The following is a 4,234-nucleotide window of genomic DNA, read 5'->3' as shown; positions in this document are numbered from 1 at the left end:
GGGACTTGGGAGTTCCTGGTGAATTCACATTAAATCTCCTTTATTTTGGTTCTGTGTCTGCTTTCCCTAAAAATCAGAGTCCATTATTTTAGGGTAAGTGGGACCTCCCTAGCTAGCCACCTCTCTGTCTTCCTTCTGACTTCCTGTTCTTAATTAATCTTACACTTCTTTCAATGGCTACTTAGAAATTTGTTTTGAGGATGCTCCACCTTACTTTCCTTCGTAGGTGTTTCCTGATGTATCCTGTAATGACTGCTGTTGCTCAGGGTTCCAGTCTTTCTTCCTGTTCTTAATTAATCTTACACTTCTTTCAATGGCTACTTAGAAATTTGTTTTGAGGACGCTCCACCTTACTTTCCTTCGTAGGTGTTTCCTGATGTATCCTGTAATGACTGCTGTTGCTCAGGGTTCCAGTCTTCACTCCCTTCCCATTCTACCTTATTTTATTTAACTTGGTTCACTCTTTATCACTCTGGAATCAACTACCACTTACATGCCTGATAACTCCGCAGCCTTACTTCTTTCTTTAGTTTCATTTCCTCATGCCTATTTCCTGAGATTCACTTTGACAGAGGCAATTTTGACTGTGCGTGTCAAAAGCAGCCCCTTCCCCCATGTCTGTGAAAGGAGCCAAATTTGAGAAACACTGTCCTGTATGACCAATAATGTTTCACATTGTTTTAATTCTGCTGGTAATATAAATCAAATTAATATACACTTGTTCAGGATTACCTGGATAGCAATCTTAAGAGTGTTGCTACATGATCATGGCATCGGCACTTGTGCCTCTGATCCACTGGCACCAAATAAAGACCAATTGTGCTTAACTCTTTATGCAGTTTCTCAGATTGGGTCCTCATACCCTTCAGGGAATTACTGAACATTTCATATGAGATCTGTCAGGTGGCAAGGTCGAGAATGCCGATTCAGAGCAGTGATTCTCAAGGTGGGATAAGTTGGGGTGGGGAGATGTGTGTGTTCGGAGAAAAAAAAATTCAAAATACCCAATGATTTCATAATACAAATTTCATAAAGTCAAGCACAGCAAAATAACATCAGCTGATGGACAGTAGCAAGAAGCAAAAAGACAAGAATCTTTCCATGAACGTTTTGAAGTACCCTCACAGAATCATCCCCAGGGGGGACCTGGATAAACATGGTTGAGAAACACTGGCTTAGAGGTAGAGGCATGTGGCACGTGGAGAACAGTAAGGAAGAAACATGCAGAGAGAAAGAACCTCTTTTGGGTCAGTGAGTAAATCCTAAGCTAGAACTGGTCATGGTCTTCTGGAACCCAAAGGGCCAATCCAGGAAAAAACCAAAATGGTCCTTCAACCTACTTGGCCCCATAGTTAAGGGCAAGTGGATCCACTTTGTAATACTAAGCCAAAAGAAGAAAAAAGCTGTTTTTGCCTAAAATTTCATCCACCAGGAAGTGCTGTCATCATTTGCAATGCCATCCTGCTCACAAGGGGGGACATCAGCGTGGGGCCAACTCTGTGATTACTGCAGAGCTCCAATCTGCTTTAGCTGCGTCACCAGTTCCCCACTCTGCTGCATAGTTATTAGATCACTGCACCCACCTGTGCAATTTTTGCCGATAAAGACTCGAGGCACCGTTCTTGCTCCTGTGAGCTGTTGCAAGTAATCTTGAATCTCATTTATGTCGTCGGTGGCTGTGATATCGACAAATTCCAGAACCCCTTGTTTGAAGGGCAACTGATTGAGGATCTCTTCGGTCTTTCTTCAGTAGGAGCAGGTGGGCTTGATGAACACGACCACCTTCCCTGACTGGATTTTGCTGTTCACAAACTTGTGAGCCATGCTGACAGGCTGCAAGTCTCCCCGGGAGGAATCCTCAATTGCAGAAGCTGCTCTATTGCTCGGCGTGTTTTTATTCATATTTTATATTTGAAGAACTTGAGGATCCCTCAAGTTTATATTTGAAGAACTTGAGGATCCCTTTGTACAAAATAGTACAAAGAAACAACCAGACATTTTAAGTACTCAATAAATAGTTGTATAATGTAAACATTACACAAAGTTTTATTTGTTATTTCTTTAATCAAGAGATTTTAGGTTAGTTCTTGGCAGGTCCTGAGAAAATTGGGAGATTGAAGTAATTGAACTAGTTGATAAATCCAGAGGGGACAACCTCAGATATGTTCTGACCGTGATGAAATGTTGCACCTTAATCAGTAAGGATAGAAGGTCAGGTCAGTTTCATTCCAAAACTTGTAACCGATTTAGCGTTGCATGAGCATGAACTACACAGCCTTCTTCCTCGTATCTGTGTATGTACGAGGGATTAACAACTTTTTGGCACATTTACATTTTTAAAAAGTTAGATTTTATTAATTTTACTTCTGCAAACTCATAGGAAAAGTGAACAGCCTTTTAAGAAAAATTAAGTGGGTTGGCAAAATTTTGCAATTATTCTCATACTTGTATGTCCTTATAAGAAGTGGGGTGGGTACAATAATGGCTTTTTTAGGGACTAAAGTGTAGGTGGAATTTTCCATTTTCTATGGGTCTGTTTTATGAAATAATAGTTTTGGATATTAGCATTTGAATATGTTCTTAAAATGCTATACAATGCTATTTCCTCTTTGGAACATGTTCTGACTCATTTTGCCACGTTACTGATTTCAAATTCAAAGATGAAATCAGGTGTTATAATGAACATGAAGGCATTTGGAAAAATATAAGACATTCCACTTTTTAAAAAAGCAGTATACGTACTGTTGGTCTAATTTTTGAATATTAACTTTATATATATAACTTTGAGTATTTTGTTTAGTGCACAGCTAAAAAATTTTCGAGCATAAGATTTTTAAAGGAAGGTGGGTTTTTTTGTTTTTTCTTTCACCCTTTGGCATTTGATTTAAGACAATTGTTGTCAACACAATTCAACATCTTCGACTAGACTTTAGAAAATTGTAATGTTGATTGGTGCCTTATAATATTTATATGATGAAGAGATTAAAATAAGTCACACCCATTGAAATAGGTAGGTATTTCAAAAATTTAGCAGAAAAATTGAGGGACAGTACAAATTTTTTCCATAAACTTTTTGAAGTACCCTCATATACATGAAATTGTAATGCTTCTTCAAAGAGGATTAGGCTATTTTGTTGTTTGCTATTGTATCTTTTGTGGTACAACTAAATAAGGACCCCAAAGCCCCAATAAAAATGCAAAATATGACTTAATAAAAAAACAAATATTTTTCTCTTGAGGGACTATTTGCCTCTAGCAAATAAAAATAATATTTTTCTTAATCCAATAAATCCTATTACAGACACCTGGGGGCAGTAAATCTTCACTATCTACAATTTAAATTCAGGGAATTAATGCTATTAAAAATGTATTATAATCACAAGAAGAAGAAAATGGGAACTCCTGGCCATGATTTTTCATTTAGAGAGGAGGTCATCAATTCAGATGCTTTGCACCACAGAAGCAGTATTCCCAGTCCTCTTTATTTTGGTAATTGTTTATTGTTAAATTAGAGAAATGGTTAGAATTTTCCCTTGCCTAGACATCTCTTCTTGCTACTTGCATTGTGTACATAATGGCTGTGTCATCAAAACCATAGCATATAGTTACATTGCATTATGCACACTAAATAAAGCATTTGTAACTTTTAATGAACTGAAATCTCAACCGATTAACTTTTTATGAAATTGGAATAGTGTGCATGTGTGTGTTTAAAAAATCATATAAAATCACTATCAGAAAGTTTTCTTTGATCTTGATGTCATGTCCACCCCCTCCCCCCAATGATTCTTACCTTGATTCATGCAATTAAAAATGATTGAGGCCAGATTGCTAAATGCATAAAGATATCAGAAATATATATAATCCTCTTATCCCACTTGACTTGATTTAATCTCATCTCCATGAATAAAGGAGATTCGGATTTAGCATCGACTATTCTAAGGCTCAGAAAAATGTGTCATGATAATCAGAAAAGAGAATTTTAAATGACTATTTTAATGTACTTTAGCATTTTATCTTTAAGCTTATTCAAAAAATATTTTTGGTAAGTAAGTGGTGTTTCCAACAAAGTAATACCAGTGTTATTTCCCATATAGTTAAGGCTATTAAACATATTTTCCAGCCAGCATTTCAGAAAATAGGCTCTAGTAAACCCATGAAACAGCTAAAGACTTACTACTGGTTTTCTTCTGCACTTGTGGAGAACATCTACACTGCTTTGTTGCTTTGTTGC

At 36.8% G+C, this 4,234-nt stretch overlaps 1 pseudogene; it reads right to left on the bottom strand.

Moving 5' to 3' along the window:
* Window positions 1-1,413: 1,413 nt before the first annotated feature.
* Window positions 1,414-1,824, bottom strand: LOC103603101 (annotated as a pseudogene).
* Between the last annotated feature and the right edge of the window lie 2,410 nt (window positions 1,825-4,234).

The sequence above is a fragment of the Galeopterus variegatus genome, unplaced genomic scaffold, assembly GCF_000696425.1.
Source record: "Galeopterus variegatus unplaced genomic scaffold, G_variegatus-3.0.2 Scaffold4444, whole genome shotgun sequence".
NCBI lineage: Eukaryota > Metazoa > Chordata > Mammalia > Dermoptera > Cynocephalidae > Galeopterus > Galeopterus variegatus.
Note: the sequence above shows the minus strand (reverse complement) of the source record. Positions and strands in the feature narration are given on the sequence as shown.